This window comes from Ambystoma mexicanum, chromosome 5p, assembly GCF_040938575.1.
Source record: "Ambystoma mexicanum isolate Mex_15411 chromosome 5p, UKY_AmexF1_1, whole genome shotgun sequence".
Taxonomy (NCBI): Eukaryota; Metazoa; Chordata; class Amphibia; order Caudata; family Ambystomatidae; genus Ambystoma; species Ambystoma mexicanum.
In genome coordinates, this window is record NC_090930.1 from 1,377,511,788 (window position 1) to 1,377,534,867 (window position 23,080).

At 50.7% G+C, this 23,080-nt stretch overlaps 1 protein-coding gene across 11 annotated transcripts in view; it reads left to right on the forward strand.

Annotated features, from left to right (window-relative positions):
• The window catches only part of CDH18 (cadherin 18), a 1,922,553-nt gene that overhangs the window by 1,140,069 nt on the left and 759,404 nt on the right, over positions 1 to 23,080 (forward strand). The window lies entirely within an intron of this gene.

A 23,080-nucleotide genomic window follows, 5' to 3' on the forward strand; every position in this document is an offset into this window, starting at 1 on the left:
GTCCTTTCAAGTGGATAGTCCGCAGGACGGGAGAGTGATCTGAAAGGGTTGCGAGCCAAAATCTCCACCCCCCGTGGTCTGACCCATGAGCTAGTGGGATACCAGAAAATAATCCAGCCGTGCGGCCGTGTCATGTGGATTAGAGAAGTGTGTAAAATGTTTTTTCAACAGATTTCTCACCCTCCATACGTCCTCCATTCCCCACACAGTAAGCATGACTTGGATCTGGACAGAGCATCTACTACTTGGGCGCAGAGCATTTCCCACCCGATCTCTGGCTGGGTCTGGCACTGCATTAAAATCTCCCGCCCATAAGATTTCCCTATACGGGATAGCTCCCAGCTGCCTTTCGACCCACTCTAAAGATTCTGTTGTGTCTTGATTGGGGCCATAATAACAAATCCGTGTATACAACTTCCCTTTTCTGATCCCCTGTACCACCAGTGCTCTGCCCTTTTGATCTTTCAGGATTTTGGTGTGTCGAAACCCCACCGAGTTGTGCACGAATATGCATACACCATTGGAATATGAAGAATAGGAGGAGAAATACCTCTGGCACCCCCAGCTCTTACCAAAGTGAGACTCTGACTCTACTGTCAGGTGGGTCTCCTGGAGGAAGGCTACTCCCACCTGGTGTCGTCTCAGATATTGCAGAAGTTTCCGGCGCTTAGGCAGGCTGTTAAGGCCCCTAACATTCCAGGTCATGAATTTAAGTCTCGCCATTAGTAAATAGCACAATGTACGCTTTCCACTTGCCTCTTGTCTTCCCAATGGTCTGCACCTCCTATACCGTTAAGTCCCTTCCCCCCACCCCTACCAACAACCCCCCAACTTGTCAGTGTGTTCCCTTCCCACCATTTACCCCCCAACCCCCGCCCCTGCTGGGTATCCCAACCGCCCAGCATTCCACTCTCCCATAACATACTTGCAAGTGGCTTTCGCACTAGGGGCGGCTGCAAGCCCGACCCCCCAGCACACCGTCCTAAAAAAGCAGCTCCTGTTCAGACTAGTAAAACCAGATGCGGCAGTTGGCTTTTATGTCCGAACCTCTGAGCATCTTTAGGCCCCTGGTCATGCATTATTCCCTCGCTGCACGGAGGCTCCTGCCAAGATGTCCAAGAAAGATGCAGCCTCTTCTGGGGACTGAAAAAATAAGGACCGACCATTGGGTTCGACACGGACCTTGGCTGGGAACAGCATGGCGTACTTACTGTTCTTATCACGCAGCCTTTTTTTCACATCAAGAAATGTTTTCCTGGGGGAGGGCGGAGGACCCTAACTTTCTGAAATGTCGGAGGGAGGAGGGCACTTTCATCCACCTTCTCTGGGAATGCCCTAAAATCAAGTCCTTCTGAGTGCAATGTTGTCAACTGTTAACGAGAACCCTGAGGCGCACAATAATCCCACAACCTGCAATAATGTTACTGGGGGCCCCAGATGAGACTATTCCGGATAAATGGGAGGGTATTTTTCTCTCCAATGCAATGGGCCTGATAAAACGCGATATAGCACAGAAATGGGGGGCCCCGGAAAGCCCATCAGTGGCCCAATGATATGATATGATATGGCATTTGTAACACGCCTATACACAAGTGTTTCAAGGCGCGACGAGGCAGGGAGGGGGAACAAGGGGAAGACAGACACGATCCTACTAGGACAGGTGTCATTTAGATTGCGCAAGTTCAGGGGTAGGGGGGAGGGAAAAAGTGCAAGGGGAAGGGGGAGAGGGGGAAGTGCAGTACAGGGTAAAAAGAATAAAAATAAATAATAGGGCCAGCTGGTGGCAAGTGCAAGGTAAGTGCAGACAAGTGCTGGGAAGGGGGGGCTGTAGGGATACAGAGACAGTCCTGCAGTGCAGGGGTTGCCAGGGAGGCAGTGCAAGTGGAGAGTGGCTAGGCCAAGGACAGAGGTCAGTGAGGGTGGCCCAGTTGCAGATTCAGTGCAGTTTCAGTGAAGAATTTAGCTGGGGAGAGGGAGAGAGAAAGCAGAGGCAAAGAGGAAGGTTTTGAGGTGCTTCCGGAACCGGAGATGGTTCTCCTCAAGTTTCAGGGAGGCAGGAAGGCTGTTCCAGAGGGAGGCCCCTGCCGCGGAGAGAGATCTACCCCCAGCCTGTTGCTTCGATAAGCGGCTGACCATGAGGGAGTTGGAGATGGATGAGCGAAGGGCTCGGGAAGGAAGATATTTAGGAAGAGAGAGTTGAAGGTATTTAGGTCTCAGGCCCCAGAAGGCCTTGTGGACAATGCAGAGGGTTTTGAACTTAATCCTCGCAGCCACAGGGAGCCAGTGTAGAGATTTCAGTCCTGGAGAGATACGGTCCCTGGGCTTGAGTCCAAGGACAAGTCTCGCAGTCCTGTTCTGGATGAGTTGCAGAGGGCGGAGAGTGGAGGCAGCCAGATTAAGATAGAGGCTGTTACAGTAGTGCAGCTTCGAGGGAACCAGGGCTTGGGAGACAGTAAGCTTCTGGGGGAAGGAGAGGAAGGGAAGAATACCTCTGAGGAGGTGCAGCTGGTAGTGTGACTTCTTAGAGACGTCAGATATATGAGGAGAGAAGGAGAGTGTGGAGTCGAAGATGACCCCAAGGTTTTTTGCCTTGCAGGTAGGAGCAGGAAGAGGGCCAAGAGAGGCTGGCCAGAGAGCTGCAGGGAAGGAGGGAGTGGGTGTGCCGATGAGTAGAATCTCAGTCTTACTGGCATTAAGGCAGAGGTCATTGGCGGCACACCATTCCTGGATAGCAGACAGACAGTCAGAGATGAGGGAAGGATGCTCAAACGAAATGGATAAATGTGCAGCGAAAGAGCATAGAATCTATACAGCACGGGGATGCCCGGCAAAGATCTGGGTAAAGTGGGAAGACCATGTGATATAGACCTCGCTGGTTAAATAGGAAAAGAGATGGACACAACCACTATACAGGACATGGTGAGAAATGCAGATCCCGAAAGTAAAGTGCAGAGCGGCAAGACAGGAATGGAGTCATGAACCAACCCGGGCGTTGAGGGGAGGGAGGGTGGGGGGGATTTGTTGGTGTACTGTATGTATGTTTAAAAACCAATAAAATGTGTTGTAAAAAAAAAAGAAATGTTTTCCTGGTTGCTTGTACCTTATCCGAGGAATCAGGGAAGAGTTTGATGACTTCCCCCTTGTAGGTGACAGTCCCTTTTTCTCACGCCTTCCGGATCGCTGTGTCCCTGTCCCTATAATTCAATAGTCGATTAATCAGCGGTCTAAGCGGCGCTCCCGGGATCGGCTTTCTCCCGCCTCGGATCCTATGCGCTCTCTCCACAACGCACACTGGGGAGAACCCTTCTGGCCCCAGGGCCTCCAACAGTATTCTTTCAACCAACGCTTCCATATCCCTCTGGTCGGCTGATTCAGCAAGGCCCACAATTCTTATGTTATTTCTTCTCGACCTCGATTCAAGGTCCTCCTGCTTCTCCTTAAGTTCTTTCAGGGCCTTATGTAAAGCAATAGACTGGGCACAACAAGTTGAACAAATGGTTTATTGCTTGTAGGGATAAGCTGGGTAGTAGAGACCCCCGACCATCTGCACAAGTAGACTGACTCCTCAAAGAATAACATTCTAACACAAAGCTCAGGATTGCTCTGATGTCATCAATAGCTAGGATTCCATCAGTAGAACAAGGAATGGGAATCAGATAACACATTAACATATAATAGAAAAGACATCAACATAACACACCCCCCTCCCTTGTCTGAACACCAAATTTCTATTTACACAAAACAATTTATAATACATGTAATTCGGACGATGACATTATATAAAGAAAAAGGCGTCTGTTTTCTCAGCGATTTTACCTCCTCACCTTGGCAACCCTTGACAGGCTCCAGACCTGTCCACTCTCCAATTTCACAGAACGGTCAAAAACGTGTACAACCTTAACCGGATCCGAATACAACGGATCACCCTTTTTCTTTATAACAGCTTTCCTTATTCTAACTATATCGCCCACTTCAACTATAGTCTTCTTTCTTGGAAATTTCTCATTAACTTTTTCAGCACACTTCCTCTTTCGTTCATCCATATTCCTTTTCACTTCATCCACCACCTCATCCGTTTCTCTGGCCCGGCCTAACCAAGCTGGGGATAACATTGTGTTACTCCTCCGTCCTCTCATTAATTCAAATGGACTCACTCTTGTTTCGACATTAGGAGCCATCTGCAACGCATGCATTTGTTCCTTTACCGCAACTTTCCTGTCCAACCCACACGCATTGGCATTCCTAATACCTTCCATTATACAGCGGTTGACCCTCTCGATCATACCATTGGCTTGAGGGTAATACAATGCAGTCTTTTTATGCTTGATTCCACATCTGTACATGTACTCTTGAAAGAAACCTCCAGTAAACTGTGCACCGTTGTCCGTCAACACACTCCTTGGCAAGCCCTCTCTCTCAAATATCTCTTCCAGAAATGCTACAATAGATTGACCCGTGAGTTCTCTCAATATTTTGAACTCCGTCCACCTTGAAAACATATCTACTATGGCCAACACAAACCTACCACGAACTCTGCTCATATCCACTGGGCCTAAGATATCCATGGCAAGGTCTTGCCACACACCCTTCGGACCTTCAACTCCTTTCACAGGTTGCACTACAGCAGATATGCTCTTCCCTGACTTTATGCAGTCTACACATCCTCCCACTGTTTTCTCAATCTCGCGGGCCATAGCCGGCCACCAATAATCGGCCTTAATTACTCCCTTGGTTTTATACGTACCAATATGGCCTTGATGCGCAATAGCAATTAGTTTTTTTCTGAAACACACTGGAACAACAAGCTCATCCCATCGATATATTAGACCATTCTTCACAGATAATTCCTCTCTCACCTCCCACAAAGCCCGCTCTTCTCCAGATAACAATCTTTTCTCTGGCCAACCATCCTTGATAAAATTGGTTATCCGCCTCCACATTTCATCAGACAACAATTCTTCAACCCATTCTTCTTTGTGAAGTACACCTTCCACCGTAGCAAATACCATACTTTCAACTTCAACAGACTCCTTCTCATCTTCCTCATCACTAATCCTTACTCTAGATGCATGATCGGCATGCACATTGTCCTTACCGGCTACCACTTCAATGTTAAACTTGTGACATTGCAATCTTGTCACCCAACAGGCAACTCTCCTTGAAACTTTGTCCAACCCTTTGCTTTCAAATATGGCCTTCAGTGGCTTGTGGTCTGTTCTTAACACAAATTCCTGACCCCACACAAAGTTTTTCAGTTTTTCTATACCCCAATGGCATGCCAAAGCCTCTTTTTCCAAAACCGAGTAGTTCAATTCAGGACCTCTCAACATGCGCGAGGCATGTATCACCACAGATTCTGCACCATCCATTCCCACTTGCGACATAACCACTCCAATACCAGTTTCACTCGCATCAACAGACAAGATTGTCCTTTTTTTTAGTATCATACATGGCTAAGGGTTTTGCCATATCAATCTCAGACTTAATCTCTACAAATTCCTTTTCACACTCTGCATTCCAAACAAATTCCACTCCTTTTCTCAACAATGCTCTCAGCAAGGTAACCTTATCCGCATATTTTTCAATGAAACGATGGTAAAACTCTAGTGTCACCACACATGAACGTAACTCTGCCTTATTCTTTGGAGATTCCATTCTTTTAATTCCATCTGCCATCACTTTTTTGGGACTTAAACCTTCATCCGATATTTCGTGTCCTAAATACTCTACTACTTGAGTAGAAAAGACACATTTCTCACTTCGTAAGGTAATACCTTGTGTTCTGAAAATTTCTAAAACCTTATTGAGTTTCCTTTTTAAATCTTCTTCAGTACTGCCACAAACCAACACATCATCCTGGAAGCACCAAACATTGTTAATACCTTTGAATAATCCATCCATGACTTTTTGGAAAACTGATGAAGCTGATATTAATCCGAAAGGCATGCGCCGAAACTGGTAAATACCTTCGTATGTGATAAAAGCCGTCAGTTTTCGTGACTCGGCATCAAGGTTAATCTGATGATAGGCGCTCGCCATATCCAATTTGGCAAAGTATTTGACATTTCCTATCCTAGACAGAAGTTCTCCCATATTTGGAAGGGGATGGCGGTCAGCAACCACACATCGATTCAATTCTCTTAGATCTATGCATACTCTCAAATGCCCACCAGACTTTTTCACAACAACCACGGGGGAAATCCATTCAACCGCCTTCGCTGGTTCAATAATGCCAGCTTTCTCCAGTTTCTCCAACTCCACTCTCACAGCATCACGCAATGACATCGGTAACGGTCTAAGTTTTGCCGCCACAGGCCTGGAACCCTCCTTCAGCACAATTTTGTGAATCATCCCTTTCAAACACCCAACGCTATTATTAAACACATCTGGATACTTGGGAATGAAACTTTTAGAACTATCATCCAAACTACAGTCCATGGATAGTTTTTCTACATTTAACACTTGTTCTTTACTATTGGGATCTAATTTAATACATAGTCCCCTTTATTCTCTCCATCCCAACAGCGTCTCACCCTTCTTGGTGATATATATTTTTCCACGCGTAACCCTGTCTTTAAATTTAAAAGTTGCAGGACAATATCCTACCACATCGATCCTACTGCCACTATAGCCCCAGGTGTCTTGTCTGACGGGCTTAAATCGTCCATCCTACCTGCCAGCACATTTTCATACACCGCCTTTGACATCAAAGTTGATTTTGGAACATGAGTCCGCTAGCATTTTAACTTGGCAACCATTCACTTCCACCCAAGCTGAAGGATGCTCGCATTCATCCATTCCGGAACATTGAACCATATTCACAGTAACAATTTCATTTTCTGAACCTTCATATTCATCTGAGGATGGCCCATCTGGCTCCTCAACCAACATAACGCTCCTCGCAGCACCGACACTGTAATTGGCACAACAATTTGCAAAATGTCCCCATCTTTTACAGACGTTACATATAGCTCTTCTTCCAGGGCACATCAGAGAATTAGATAGGTGGCGGGCACTCCCACACCTAAAACACTAAAACACAGGCGCTACTGTCTCCTTTTTCCCACTTGTACATTTTCTTTTTGCACAGATTTATTTGCTATTTGGTTACCATTACCACCCTTGCTTTGATACATGTCAGTCGATTTGGCCGTTTTTGCCCTTCTTTTTCTTTTGGTCTTTTGTGGTTTCTTTCCTCTTGTCACCTACTATTAAGACCTCAACCTGTTGGACAGCTTTGGATTCTTTCACAGCAAGTTTTACCACACATTTCAAAGTATGCTCAATTCTTTTTGCAATCCCAATTACTTCATCTTAGCAAGGGTGATCTTTTAGCCACACTTCCTCTCTGATCCTGTCATTGGCACAATGTAACATGAACTGATCTCTAATATGTTCATCCAGACTTACACCAAATTTGCAGTTCAGCGATAAATGCCTAAGCGCAGTGATGTATTCCTTTACAGTTTCACCCTCATGCTGAGATCTCATACCAAAGTGATAGCGTTCCAACACAGTACTTATCTTTAGTTCAAAATGTTTATCCAGTTTTGCCAATGCTGCATCAAAGTCATTCATACCTTCCTCAACATCCAGTTTGCTCAATTCAGGTAAAGTTTCAAAAATTCGCTGCCCCTCATACCCCAGAAGATGCATAAGCATAGCCAACTTTTTTTCTACTGACATGCCATTGCCACATGTGGCTTTCACATAATGGAGAAAACCTTTTTTCCAGGGCCCCCATTTAATTTTCGGGGGGCCCGGGGTCGGTAAAAACATCTGGGGACCCGGGATTCCGGATAAAGCCATGGTGCCAATCCAAGTCTGTAGTGCTCTCCGAAATCAGCTACCAATCCACCAAAAGCGAAAAACAGAATGTCACTCACTTGCCACCTGCAGCCAATGTTTCAAAATACAAGCGCTCACCTCCTGTAAAAACACTGCTCTCCTCTTAACAATTCCACCATGTGATATCAAAACCAAACATGCGCTATTTTGCTTGCAGGTCTCCAGAAGGTAAGCTCAGAGAAGGTTCAGCGCACACATTTCAAAATATAAGCGCTCACCTCCTGTAAAAACACTGCTTTACTCTTAACAATTCCACCATGTGATATCAAAACCAAACATGCGCAATATTGCTTGCAGGTCTCCAGAAGGTAAGCTCAGAGAAGGTTCAGCGCACTTTCCCTTCAGTCCAACGTCGTAGGCCAGGTCGGGGGGGGCAGCTCCTCACCCGTAGGCCTGGCGGTTGGAGGTCTCAGTCTGGCTCCAGCTCCTCAGCTCCGGATAACTACTCCCACTCTAGCTGCTGCTTTCCTCTTGCAGCACATCCCATCCTCATCGCCAATGTAAAGCAATAGACTGGGCACAACAAGTTGAACAAATGGTTTATTGCTTGTAGGGATAAGCTGGGTAGTAGAGACCCCCAACCATCTGCACAAGTAGACTGACTCCTCAAAGAATAACATTCTAACACAAAGCTCAGGATTGCTCTGATGTCATCAATAGCTAGGATTCCATCAGTAGAACAAGGAATGGGAATCAGATAACACATAAACATATAATAGAAAAGACATCAACATAACACATTCCTTACCCAGACATTTCTCCCGAGACCGTGGCCGCCACATCTTCCACTCCGGACAGTCTCCCCTCCGCTTCGTCCAGTCTCTCCCCATGCTTGTCCAGACGGACCTGCATGTGATCCACCTTACAGGTCAGGGTGTCGAGCTACCCATCCAGAGACTGTATCCCTGAATGTAGCTGCGAGAACATAGCTTTAATGTCCTGAAAGGCGGGAGCCGGGGCCAGATCTGCCCCTGGGGCATGCGCCGTAGGAGAATCTCCCATCATTGCACTGTTCTTGGTCTGGGCTGACAATTCGAAACGGGAGCTTCGACTGCTGCTTGCCCCCTTTACTGGATTCTGACAAGTTGCGCGGGTGGGACGGGCCCCGAGCGAGCATCGGCCCAATACCTCTAGTTTATGAATCTGGATACCTGTGGCTCTGCGAGATCCCCTCCTGCGCCACTCCAGTCCGGGGCACTGCTCTCCCAGCACACGCCAGGACCCGCACACACCCTTCGGTGGAGAGAGATGAATCAGAGCCGACGGGGACCGACCCCCCAGACCAGAACACATCCGCTCTACACCGTCTTCTCCGAAACTAGGTACTTCAACCACAGAATCAATGTTTCTAACCCCTAGCACCCACGTACCACCCGCGCAGATGCTTCCGCCTGACGGCTCCACTGGGATTCCACAATTCGTAATAATTTGGGGTTGAGCTCAGGATGACTGGCCATTCCAAAGGTCCCCTTTCCTCTCTGTATTCGGCCAGCAGAGTCTATGCACCCCGAGCGCGCCGCAAGTCCCCTCTCACCTTTTTGCCCCAAGTCTCAAGTGAGTTCAGCAATCCCCCTTACTCCTCTTGGAGCTCACTGTTTGCCGCCCGCGCCTCACCAACTTAACCGTGCTTAGTGCAATCACTCTTCCTTCCTTCTCTCTCCTCTTTCAGCCCTTTGCGCCCAGCACACACCGGCTAGCCAGTGCAGGCTGTGCGCCGCCTCAGGTCTCCCGGCGCGGTCTCCTCTTCAGATCCAAAGCCTCTTAGTTGCTTCCCCGGCGTCTCCAGGAGCATTCAGACCGTGGCTTGCTGCATGTCCCAGCCTGCGGCCCCTCCTCTCTGGCCACGAGTAAGCGAAGGTCCACGCCGCATCCACTGCGGGTGATGGGGAGCTCTCACAGTTCCATGCAGTTTCCGCCTGTCCCGTCTCGCCGGCAGAGCCTCCAATGTCCGCTTCACCGGCCGCACAGTACTGCAGCACAGCCCTGCCGGTCACTCCCATGGCTCTGCGGTTCAAGACGGGTGCCCCTCCACCAGGAGCCGTCACAAGCTCGGAGAGCTGCACCGCCACCGGGGCAGGCCATGCGTGCCTCCGCTCCTGCCCAAGCTGAGCTGCCTTCCCGCAACTCCACACAGGGGGCCGCCACGGCCGGTGCACTACTCTCTGCCCCTCCTCCACACCACGCCGCTCGGCCTGCAACCTGGGCTGGACACCACCATTATGGCACCATTACACGCACCGATTTCTGCCGCCAGTGTTGAAGTTTCCGGCAATAGTCTGCCGGATAACTTGCCGGATCTGATCGGGTGCTGGAGAGCTTCACGGACCTACGGCCATCTTGGTCGGGCTCTTTAGCCCCTCCCTACGTGGTACCACTTTTATATATCGACTCCTATGAAATGCATCAACTGCTAACAGCTTAAATGACCTTCAAATCAGATTGTTAAGATGAATCAATGATAGACAATGGAAAGAATGCTAGTTAAATCGAGCAATGACAGAATACTGACTCCCGTTACCTTGAGACAGTTCTGTGCGAGGATCCCCCCACCTGGACAACCTGTAATAAAGCGTATTTGATAAGCCCAGTCCAATTATTTTCAATATAGTCTTGATTCCTTCTAAAAGGTTCTATGACCCCAGAGTACCTGGTTTCGTAGAGTTCTTCGGTGAGTCGTCGACGGGCTGGTTGTTGAGTGCACTCCCTTTAAGGCAGGAGCCACGGGTCGTCAAGAGTCGGTGAAGAAAAAGGGTGAACACTGTTGTTGCGGCAACAGCTTTTGTTCTTGCGGTGCTCGTTGATGATCAGTCGAAAACGTCCTACAAGCCGAGGCATGCCGGGGCACCTTGATGAGTGTTTGTTGCTGCAGAGAACTAATGAAGAACTTTGGGCCAGCAATGGCGTTGGGTCGTCGGCGTCTCTGTGGTCTTCAGGTGGCGGGAACCCACCGGCGGATTCTTCTTGGTCATCGCTGACCTTGACTTTCTCCGGCAGGACGAAAGCAGTTGACGAGGATGAGCAAGGGAGTCGTTGTTTCAATGTTCTTAGGCAAAGGAGCACTGTGGCTACGGTCGGCGACAGTGATGGACTTCAATGTACGGGCGCTTCTCTTCGTGATTCCGCGGTGGTCCCCGTCTCCTGTAGGCAGCCTTTCGAGGGTCTGATGTCCAGGGAGCTTTGGCAAAGATTAGCTGGTGCACAATGGTCCCTCGTAGCTCGGGAAGAGGTCTCCTAACGAGGTCCTTTCTTGGATCAGTTCCTTCACAGTCACGCAGCTTTCAGATTAGCGAAGGACAGCAGCAGCAGTTCTTCTTCTTCCAGTGGGCTTCAAGATTATCATGCATCAGTTTTGACTTCAGCTTCTGAACGATTTCCATCAATGAGAGACCCCCAGAAATACTGTTGATCTCCCTTTCACTCTGCTGGGTCACACTCAGGCAACCAATCATTCAGAAGGACGTTCAGTCAGTCAGGCAGCCAATCAGGCTCACAGTGCATTCAGGCCATTCTTCTCCATCCAGACAGTCAAAACACGGAATATGGATTCGGACAAGCACTCTGTCGTTCAGCACTCCACACTGCATTCATCCCAGTTTCGGGCAGGGATGTCTCAGTCATTGTGTCAAACACCAGAAACCAGACACCCATAACAAGAGATGCATATTGGTCACACACTCCATTCACCCAGGTCCCACCCCAAGGGTATACCCACAACATACAGTCAGCGGGAAGGCTCCAGCCAGTCTGGCCTGGACTTCCCTACAATATCATATATGGAACTTTCACCCAACAGCCAGTCAGGGGGAAAGGACAGAGTCAGGGCTTCCCGGGAATTTGGGAATACAAGGTAACCGGCAATAGAAAGCAGGAGGCCACAGGGGCCATCCAGTTTCATATCAGGAATCAACTGATTCCAATGGAAAGGCCTGGCTATCCCAAAACGGAGGATACTCAGAGCACCTTTCAAATTCAGCATGGAGCTGCCACCAGCCCATACTCTGCTCTGAGGGCCTCACACAGGTGCCCAAACACATACACTAAGAGTACAGGGTTGTACTCCCACCCATGGGTGCCAGAAGGGTATGCCAAGGGTCTGTTCACCAAATCAAAAAGAGGAAGAGCCGCACTGCCAGGAGTCCCACATGAACTCCTGCGCAGAAAACAAGACAGCAGATACATGATAAACCAAAAATGGACAAGGATATGGAGGCCCTGTCCCTCCAATGCATTTACAGCATCACAGTTGGCGAGAGTGAACCCGCCAGATGGAAGCCGACAACCAAGAGGTCGGCAAGAGTGAACCCGGTAGAAGGAAGCCGACAACTAAAAAGGCGGCGAGAATGAACCAGACATAGCGAAACCGACGACAAGGGGGAAAAAGCCTTAAAACCTGTTTAAAAATACATTAAGATTTATGAAAGCCATAAGTATTGCAAGACAAGGGGAAAGGAAGTGTCCCCCTTGTCATTTGGGATCTGAGCCTGGCCGAGCGAGATCCAGGGGTGGAAAGCTATCACCCAAAGTTCACTGAGAAGGGAACTGTCTTGTGACTTTGTTGAATACACATTCTGAGGGGTCTGCGCCCAGAAGGGGGGGGGTGCCAGAGGTGAAACCATCACCCAAAGTGTTTGTAGAACAGAACCTTTGCGTTTGTTGAGAGAGTCAGGCCTCAAGGGTTAGAGACTTAAGAGACTTAACCATCGAATTACCTGATCGCGGATACAGAACTGTTAGCTTGTGCTGGGAAGGCTCGAGCATGTGCTGTGCTTCAAAGTCCTACCTTGTCCGTGCTACAAAACGTGGGGAAGGGAGACCTCAAGCAATCACATCCTAACTTATTTAACCACTGTTTTCTTTATTTGAATACCCTATCCCACACTCTTTCTGTAATTAGTTGTAAGGAATTGGAACTCGTTTCTTTAGTATAGGCTTTTTACTTTGACAAGACGCCACAAGGACTGCCTTATTTTTCGTCTGATGGTCGACGCTTGCTCCCATATTAATTTAGGTTTAGGTTGGGTGGATTTCCATCATGCACTTACAGTTTAATAAACACCCTCGAACTGTGAGCACTTGTCTGTCTTTACTGTTGTCACCATGAGTCCTTACACTACGCACTTGATCCTCATAACACCTTCTTCTCCAGCATGGGGTCTGGCATGGATTCACATGCTCACGAATATTCCCCGTCGTCAGGCTGGGAATCCTCGGTAAAGAAAAAATCAGTATCAGTTTTGTTTCTGATCTGTCTTTCTTAGTAACCAATCACTGATCTCTGGGTCATACTGCCCCCAGCTAATGACTACCCTCTCCCTAAGCCTCGCCTCTGGCAGCCATCCTCAGATTTTTACCGCACGCTCAAGTGTTGGGAGTCCTCGTGCTTTAGCTCTCGAGTTTTTTGCTGCGTTTTCACGCTTTTTCAGGAGATTCTCATTTTTTCGGTTTAATCGAGCCTCAAGCTCCACCGTCTCTACTTCCGACAACGGGGACCCGTTTCGGAATTCTTCTACGCCCCTCAAGGGTGAAGTTTTCGTCGAGTTTACACTTCTTGGAGGATCCCGGAAGATCTGCGGCCTACCTCAACGGACATGGCCCAGGACAAGGGAAGCTCGACACCCGGATCCAAGCTGTTCAGGTGCTGCCTGGATGCGGATTGCAAACCGTTTTCAAGGAGGACGAGCATTCGCGATGTCTCTACTGCCTTCATGAGGACAAGACGCACGTGGAGAAGGACTGTGCGTTCTGCAAGAACCTTTCGGAATGGACCAAACAAGATCGTCGTTCCCGCCTCGCCGCCTGGCTGGAGAAGGACATAGCAGGTGAGAAGGCGAAGAAAAAGTCTGAGCAGGCTTCTGAGTCCTGTGAGGGCGCCCCGGCGACGGGGGCCCAACAAAAGGCCAAGCACCGCGAGTCCGCGGGCACCGGGAGCGCTGAAAGGTCAGGCTCTTCGGCTGCCAGGCAGGGCGCTACTTCCCCGGCACGTTCGACCACGAGCCAGCGCTCTGGTTCGGGGAAGAGGAAGTCCGAGAACCCGGGTAAGCCGCTGGAGCGGAGCGGACCCGGTCGATCTCGGTGCTGACCGTCCCCCCAAGGCGAAGGCCCAGGACGCACCTAAGGTGGTGAGGGCTTTGATCCAGCCGGCAAAGGCCTCTATCGAAGTGGTCGCTGCGACCCTGGCGAAGCCGGCTGAGACTACGTCAGTGGAAACGGCCTCCGGGCCCAGAGTATCCCTGTCACCGCGGAGGGAATCCTCTTTCCAGTCCATTGTTAAGACCCCCGTGAAGCCCCCGGCGGAAAAAGAGGGGGGGGGCGGTGGCCATTACAGACTCGGAATCAGCCTCTGAGGAGGAGCTGGTGGAAACCGATAAGGGCCTCAACGAGAGGTCCATAGTCCAAAACGAGAGGTTCATAGGCCTCAAAGAGAGGTTCGAGAAGGTTCGATCCCAGGGCGCGGTCCCTGCTGACGTGATCGAAGATAGCGACGATGACGACGAAGAGGGCCCAGTGGTGCGGCCATCCCGTCCGTCGCAACCATTACCCGAGCCCCAGGATATCTCGGCGCCCATTTTGTTGGCAATCCAATCCTTATGTACCGAGATAAGGACAAGATTGCCACGGACCCCGACGGAGGATCCAGAACCAGGCCCGTCGGGAAGCCCTCCGAACAAGCGGAGGAGGGTCCACCCCGCTCCACCCTTCGTGCCTGCGAGACCTGTGTGTGATGCTGGAAATGCATCGGAGGGACAGGGCCTCCGTATCCTTGTCCTTTACTGCTTTTCATTGTGTGTTCTGTCGTGTTTTCCGCGCAGGAGTTCAGGTGGGACTCCTGGCGGTGCAGCTCTCTTTCTTTTGGTTTGGTGAACGGACCCGTGGGATACCCTTATGGCACCCATGGGTGGGGGGTACAAACCTGTGCCCCTAGTGTATGTTTTTGGGCACCTGTGGGTGGCCCACAGAGCAGGGTATGGGCTTGTGGCAGCTCCATGCTGAATTTGACAGGTGCGCAGAGTATCCTCCATTTTGGGATACCCCGGCCCTGCCATTGGGATCAGTTGATTCCTGATGGAAAACAAGATGGCCCCGGTGGCCTCTTGCTTTCTATTACCCATTACCTTGTTTTCCCAAAGTCCTGGGAAGCCCTGACTCTGTCCCTTCCCCCTGACTGGCTGGTGGATGGAAGTGCCATATATGGTGTTGTTGTGAAGGCCCAGTCAGACTAGCTGGAGCCTTCCCGGTATGTATGTTGTGGGTACCTCCTGTGGGTGGGACCTGGGTGAATGGAATGTGTGACGAATATGTATTCTGTGTTGTGGGTGTCTAGTATCTGGTGGTTGACACAATGACCGAGACAACCCTGCCCGAAACCGGTATGAATGCAGCTTGGAGTGTTGAATGGCTCGGTACTTGTCCCAATACACATAACTTGTTGTGAGTGTCTGGAGAGAAGTGAATGCCCGTAGTCGTGATTGGATGCTTGAGTGTGACCCAACGGAATGAATGGTAGATCAACAGTATATCTGGGGACCTCTCACTGCTAGGAATCGTGTTCAGAAGCTGAAGTCCACTACGACGAGTAACTGGATTAACTGAAGCTTGACCTTGAAGCCCTGCTGTAGGAGAAGAATTGCTGTTGCTCTCCTTCACAATCTGAAAGCTACTGTGCCTCCAAGGACTGACCCAGAGAGGACCGGGTAAGGCGCCCTCTTCCCGAGCTACGAGGGACCATCGTGCACAGCTGATCTTTGCCAACGCTCCCTGGTAGACAGACCTTCGACAGGCTGCCGACCCGACACAGGGATTGCTGCGGAACTCCAAGGAGAAGCACTCGGACTGTTGTCCGCCACAGTTGACGACTGCCGTCGCCGACCGGAGCCGCCAAGCTCCCGTTTGCCTAAGAACTTCATTGATTATCGGACGCTCTCGTCTGCATCGTCATCCGCTTGTCTCCCGTTGGAGAAGGCCCGACCATCGACACGCCGAGTAGCATCCACCGGTGGGTTTCCCACCACCTACAGACCGCAGAGACGCCGACGACTCGACGCCTTTGCTGGGCCACAGTTCTTCATCATCTCTTTGCGGTCCAGAACTATTGTCACCGAGGTGCCCCGCACGCCTCTTCCTTGCAGGACGCCAACGCTCTGTCACCGACGAGCAGCGCTAGGAATGAAGCTGCCACTTCCCTGCCATAGTTCACCCTGTTCACCGTCGGATGTTCGACGACCAGTGACTCCTGCCTTAAAGGGAGGGCACTCAAGAAGGGCCGTCGATTCCCTGACACCGAACGTCAAGTTCCCCGACACCTCTCGACGATCCGTGGCTCCCGCCTGAAAGGGAGGCACTCAAGAAGGATCGGTCGGTGCATCGTCGGAGAACTCTACTCCACCAGGTACATTGGGGGGGTAAAACCTTAATAGGAAGAAGTAAGACTATTGAACATATGGACTGGGCTTGTGCTATATATCTTTATTTACAGGTTGCCCAGGTGGGGGGATCTCCACACAGAACTGTGTCTAGGTAACAGGGCCAGTATTCTGCCTATTGTTTCAACCATCTTACGTTCCTGCCTATCTCTCTTGCTGGTTTACTCGTTATTGATCTGTGTGACATTTTAATCGTACAGTTAATGCACTTTAATGAGATTTGATAACATTAGTGGTACCACTCTAGACGTGTATATATTTATCATTATTGACTTTCAAGTACAAAGTGCGTTAATGTGATCGTGTACATACCTTTGAATATTGTATTGAATATGAAGACTGTGTTTTCAGTAATACAGTGTGTGGACATTCCTTTGTGGGGGTTCGGGGACTACACTGTACTTAAGAACCAGCCCGCATCACCTCCTGAGAAGCTAGGCCTTGATTGCTCGTCCATTGCTAGCGTAATAGAGAATCTTGGCTGGGGTCCTCTGTGCCTCTCCTCTACTATAAAGAGAGCGGAAGTACAGACACCCCTACCGGTCTTTACACTGTGGACCCCGCATCCCCCTCGCCGGACCCAAGAGAGGATACGGCGACGGATACAGCGACGGGGACGGACGATGACGGCGGCGATGACACAGCGGACATCCCGTCACCCCCCCCGCGGGCTTCTCCAGCTGACGAAATTGGCTCTTTCAACGCCATGATAACCAGGGCATCCGAGCTCTTCCATCTCTGCCCTGAAGAACAAAAAAAAGGAAGGGTTTCTGTACCAACGACGAGAGGCCAAGAGGAAGACGGTCCTCCCGGTGCCTTTGATCGACGACATCTGGGACGAGGGGCTTGCTCTCCTCAAGAACCCTTCCACAACACCCGCCAAGAGGGACAGGTACGAGAAGAAGTACCGAGTCCCCAATGCTGCCCCCTTGTGCCTCAGGGCCCAGCCCACTCCGGACTCTGTCGTCTCAGCAGCAACTAAGAAGAAGGCAGTGGGTGCGGCGGCTTCAACTTCCACTTCCCCGCCGGACAGCGAGGGCAAGAATTTGGACTCCATGGGACGACGAGTCATCTCGTCGGCGGCAACGACGACGATTAAGGCGGCCAATGCCTTAGCGATCGTGGCCCGCTATGACAGGGAGCTCTGGTTCAAGATAGCTCCCCTGCTAGACTTCCTACCTGACGATAAGAGGGTGGAGCCCCTAGAAATTCTGCAGGAAGGCGAGTGGCGTCGGATCACACCATAACGGTGGCAAAGGACATTGCCGATACCGGTTTTCGCCAACTGGGCAACGGAGTTTGCCTCCGACGACGAGGATGGCTCAAGGCGACAGACTTTCGCCAGGACGTCCAGACCAGAGTGTTGCACATACCGTTCGACGGCAACAACCTTTTTGGTAAGGCGGTGGACGAGTCTCTACAGGCCATCAAGACCAACTCGGAGACGGCCTGGGCCCTAGGGGTGCTTCAACAGCCTCCAAAGGATCCACCGGTGGCTCCTCCACTTACCGCCAGGCGGCCCGCTCCTCTTCCCAGGAGGCCTACAGAGGTCGCGGCAAGCAAGGGGGAATCCCGTCGTCGTCGCCAGGGAGGCCAAGACGGCAGGGCCGCCTCCAAGCAAGACTGACCCGGCCGTGTTTTCGGGCCCCCACCGAAGCACCCCTGTGGGAGGCCGGCTGGCGAAGTTCATCAGCATGTGGAAGTCCATCTCCACCGACCATTGGGTGTTGGACACCCTGGACAACGGGCACTCGCTGGAATTCCAAAAGAAGTGCCCTCGCATTCCTCCCGTGGCCAGGAAGGAGAATCACGTCCCTCAACTGCTGTTGGAGGTAAGGGCGATGCTCAAGAAAGGTGCCATCAAGCTCGTCCCCAGGAGGCTCCGGTGCTCCGGAGTGTACTCAAGGTACTTCCTCGTCAGAAAGAAGACAGGCGGTTGGCGCCCCATCCTGGACCTGCGTCGGTTGAACAAAGACATCAAGGCGCAGAAATTCAGGATGGTCACCCTCCAGCACGTGCTGGGACAGCTTGAGGAGGGCGACTTCCTATCATCGTTGGACCTGGAGGATGCTAACTTCCACATCCCCATTCTAAAACGGCACAGAAAGTTCCTCAGGTTCGTGGTTCAGGGACGCCACTACCAATTCAGAGCCCTACCGTTCGGATTAAAGTCGGCACCCAGGGTTTTCACCAAGTACCTGGCACTAGTGGTGGCGCGGCTGCGCCTGCAGGGGATCCACGTCCACCCCTACCAGGACAACTGGCTAATACGGGCAAGGACAAGGGAACTCACCGTCGAACACACGGCGAGGACCGTCCGGTTGCTCACAGAGCTGGCGTTCGCCATCAACTACCCCAAATCCCACCTGGTTCCATCGCAAGTAGCACCGTTTCTGGGAGCGAAGCTCGATACAGTGGGGCAATTGGCCTTCCCTTCAGAGGAGAGGACCAAGACCATCCTGGGCAAGGTGCGGCGCCTGTTAGCCACGGACGTGGCCAGGGTGAGGTCCATTAAGTCCCTTCTCTGGATGATGTCCTCATGCATCTATCTTGTACCCCTTTGCAGACTTCGGATGCGTCCGCTACAGGAGTTCCTCGACGCCCGCTGGTTTCAGGCGAGGGGCTGCTTCGAGGACAGGATCCCTCTCGACGAGGAGTTCCGTCGGGCGATCCTATGGTGGGGCACCCGGGCTCACCTCACTACAGGCACGGACTTTCAAACCCCGGTGTTTCAGGAGACGGTGACGACGGACGCCTCTCTGGAGGGTTGGGGGGCCCACATCGGAGATCTCCACGCAAGAGGCCTTTGGCTCCCGGAGGAGAGGTGTCTCCACATCAACATTCTGGAGCTCCGAGCAGTGTTGTGGGCTCTCAAGTCGTTCCTTCCGTCCCTCAAGGACAAGGTGGTGAGGATCTTCATTGACAACTCCACCACGATGTTCTACATACGGAAGCAAGGGGGCACCAGATCCCCAGCCCTATCCAAGGAGGCCCAGGATCTGTGGCACTGGGCCGTCGCCCAGGGGATGTTTCTGGTTCCCTTCCACTTGGCAGGAATTAAAAAACACCATTGCCGACTCACTCAGCAGGGAGTTGCGCTCGTGCCACGAGTGGGAACTGAGCCAGGATCAAGTGGATCGGCTCTTCCAACGATGGGGCAAACCCCAGATCGACCTGTTTGCGATGGTAACAAACTCCAAGTGCCAGAGGTTCACCAGCAGGTTCCCACAGCCGAGGAGCATGGGCAATGCTTTCTCGTTCCCCTGGGACGGCCTGTTTCTATACGCGTTCCCTCCGTTGCCGTTGCTGCTCCGCCTCACCAACCGGCTCAAGAAGTCCAGGTGCAGGATGATCCTCGTCGTACCGGCATGGCCGAGGCAGATCTGGTTCCCGTACCTTCTGGACTTGTCAACGTCCCCTCCAGTCAAGCTGCCGGCGGACGCGGATCTTCTCTCCAGAGGAGGAGGCGCCATTCTCCATCACAACCCACAGTCACTGAACTTGCAGGCCTGGCTCCTGCAGCACTAGAGTTTGGAGGGTACGATATACCGGCTGATTGCAGAGAGGTTCCTGCAAAGGCCAGGGCTTCCTCAACTCAAGTGTTACGGTCATAAATGGAAGTGGTTCTCTGTCTGGTGCCGTGCACAGAATATTAACCCTCTGCAGATTACGGCCCCTCAAGTACTGCCGTACCTACTGTCGTTGGCCAAAGCTGGACTGGCTCACGCCTCCATCAAAATACATCTGGCTGCCATCTCCCGATATACCAGAACTAGGGACGGGCGTCCTTGTGGTCTCATCGCCTGGTGAAGGAATTTCTGAAGGGACTATTCGATCGTTCCCGCCGGTGAAGGCCCCTGCCCTGGCGTGGGAGCTTAATGTGGTGCTGACCAGGCTCATGTGGGCCCCATTCGAGCCTATGCATTCGGCGCCTTTGAAGTTCCTGTCATGGAAGACAGTGTTCCTTGTGGCCATCACCTCCGCACGAGTGGGAGAGATCCAGGCCCTATCTTGCAAGCCTCCATACTTGACTTTTCATGACACGAGGGTGGTGCTGAGGACGCACCCCTCCTTCATGCCCAAGGTGCCATCGGACTTCCACCTCAACGAGCCCTTGGTGTTACCAGTTTTCTTCCCATCGCCTTCGACGCCGGCCGAGAGGACTTTGCACTCACTGGATGTAGCTAGAGCACTGAAGTTCTACGTGGACTGCACGAAGAGTTTTCGTAAGACGTCACAGCTGTTCGTGAACTTTGGGTCTGTGAATCAAGGGAAGGCTCTCTCGAAGACTTCCATTTCCAGATGGCTTTCCGGCTGCATCATGCACTGTCACCGGTTGGCAAACGACTGCTGCCCGGTCGTCCGATAGCCCATTCGACCAGAGCGATCGCTGCTACCACGGCGTTCCTGTCTGGTGTGCCCCTGCTGGACATCTGCAGGGCTGCTACGTGGAGGTCGACGCACACCTTCACAAGATTCTACTGCGTCGATCGGGACTCCAGGGAGGAGTCCAGGGTCGGCCAAGCAGTACTGCGCAACCTGTTTGCCTAAGGTGAGCCTGGTGAGGAGGTAAGAATTGCTTAATGTTGAGTTGGTATGTAATGCTTAATGTTCAGCCTTTGCCACCTCCCGTGGTTGTGCATGTGTATACTGCTATGTATTCTTTTATTCATGAGCATGTGAATCCATGCCAGACCCCATGCTGGAGAAGGAACAAGTTACTTACCTGTAACTGTTGTTCTCCAGCATGGGTCTGGCATGGATTCACATGCGAACCCTCCCACCTACCCCTCTGCGGCTCTTCACTTGGTCATACTGCCACTTGGCGTGCTACCAAATCTGAGGATGGTTGCCAGAGGCGGGGCTTAGGGAGAGGGCAGTCATTAGCTGGGGGCAGTATGACCCAGAGATCAGTGATTGGTTACTACTAAGAAAGACAGATCAGAAATGAAACTGATACTGATTTTTTCTTTACCGAGGATTCCCAGCCTGACGACGGAGAATATTCATGAGCATATGAATCCATGCCAGACCCATGCTGGGGAACAACAGTTACAGGTAAGTAACTTGTTCCTTCCCTGATCTCAACCTTCTCCTTCAGTCACTTCCCAAAAACATCCCCTTTGTAATAATGGGGGACTTTAAGCTTCCTAAGTCCCCTTCAACCACCCGACTTGAAATGAACTCCCACCTTTCTAGCCACTACCTTTACTCCCTCCACAACTGCCTACCCACTCTGTTGCGAATTCTCTTGACATTGTAAATCTCTCTATTTGCTCCTCCCCTCAAGCTTCCCCATTGACTTCTCTCCCTCTGGTCATTCCAGTGTTCACTTTACCAAAATGATCACTCTACTCATGGTCTTCTCTCTTCAATATCCATGCAGAAATTCAAGCATGACTCTCATGCACCTTTCTTGATGATGTGAGGGCCTCTATCCTGGTCTCATTCCTATTCCACTGTCAGGGTGTTATTCTAACTTACACGAGGCACATATTGCTGCCTTTGACTAACAATGTTCTGTGTACACATTCACACCTTCCCGTGGCAATCCTCAACCCTGTATAACCTTTGAGATCCAGACCTTCAAAACAAATATGCCTCATGACATGATGGTTTGAAAATCGTAGACCTCAATCCTACTCCTAATATACACTAGCTGCCCTCTCATCTGCACTGGTGTCTTCCAAATCCTCCACCTTTACAAGCCTAACCTCCTACTTTTGCTATCAACCCCACACACTTCCATCTGCCCTCTAAGCTTTGCTCACACTTCCCAAGCCAATATCCATTTCTTCCTCCCATTCTGCTAATGACTTTGGCACTTGTCATAGATAGACATAGAAGGGCTTTGTTTTTTTTAATTTTGTGTTTGTAAAAAACAAGAGTTAAAGGTGAAAATGGCCAGATTGTTCAGTGTAACAATGGACAGATTGTTCAATGTAACGATAGACAGATTATTTGATGCGACACACCAGACTGACAAGGGGAGGCCTGGCTCTCGTCTACTGTGGGCCCTTCCATTCCAAGCTCAGGCATTCCTCAACCACAGGATAGTATCAAGAGATTGATAAACCCTACTGTTTAAGGTAATTTCTATATGGATGTAATGGCCTCACGGCACACAACTTATCTAGCTAACTTCCCTCTGGAAACAATCTTGTTTGTCCCTGCTCTCAGTTCCCCCAATGAGGATACAATATAAGGGTTTGTGCCTCCAGACACTCAGGCCCCACTGTATCATATACTTTTACACTTCGATGTTCCTCTCCCTCTGTCTCTCTATCACTATCACTCTTCCTTATCACCACCTACTCTGATCCTACCTACTTCACCAACCATCTCTCCTAGTAATGGAACATGATTTGTCAAATGTGAATCACTGTATGCAATGGCTAAACTAGAGGGAATTTGATCAACTGAGCATTAGATGCCAAAGAGTATATTTTAGTTATTGGTTATGGATTGAATTTAGAGAAAGTTTTTCTCAAATCCGTATGTGAATGTGTACTTCTATTTATGAATATTTTTTATTTTTTAAAGCGCAGACCTAGCTCGACAGCAGTGGAATGCTGTACAGAGTGTGGTAATCCAGCATTTGGACTGGCATCTTTATTGTAGCGCAGTACTGTAAGGTCTGTTCGTCAGTAGCTGCATCCATTGGAATTAGTCCTTGGTCAGGTTTTGTTGAAAGAGCCATGTTTTGAGAGATTTGTGAATTTGGAGAATTATGGGGGCATTCTGAGCCAACACCGGCATAGAGTTCCAGTGGGTGGGTGCATGACAAGTGAAGGATTGCTTGCAGGTCCTCT